The following is a 383-nucleotide window of genomic DNA, read 5'->3' as shown; positions in this document are numbered from 1 at the left end:
GACTGATTACCCTATCATCGGAATGGATTCTCCTTTTTCTGAGATGCGCAGAAGTGTCGAGGGACCTCTAATCGGTGGGCGAACTATATCACGTAATACTTCATTATCGCAGCGAATATGTAAATCGGGGGAGGGGGGGGTGTTTTTAATGCAAAGCTAACATCGTGTATAATCCCTTTGGAATGTTGTTTGTAGCCATAGCGCTAGGCAGTCCACAAAAGGGCGATTTTGGGTCCGAATCTAGTCGCCGGCTAGATTCGAACTAGAAGAACGTTTCGAACTAGAGACGTTCCTTCCGTATCTATTTTTGTATATATTTTTAAAACAATTCAGTAGTTGCACAAGATTGTTTAATTTTCGATAGAGGTCGCGTTCTTTTTTGC

Source organism: Typopeltis vanoorti, chromosome 7, assembly GCF_054136105.1.
Source record: "Typopeltis vanoorti isolate ZY-2024b chromosome 7, IOZ_Tvanoo_1.0, whole genome shotgun sequence".
Taxonomy (NCBI): domain Eukaryota; kingdom Metazoa; phylum Arthropoda; class Arachnida; order Uropygi; family Thelyphonidae; genus Typopeltis; species Typopeltis vanoorti.
The sequence above is the reverse complement of the archived record's forward strand: the minus strand, read 5'-3'. Positions refer to the sequence as shown.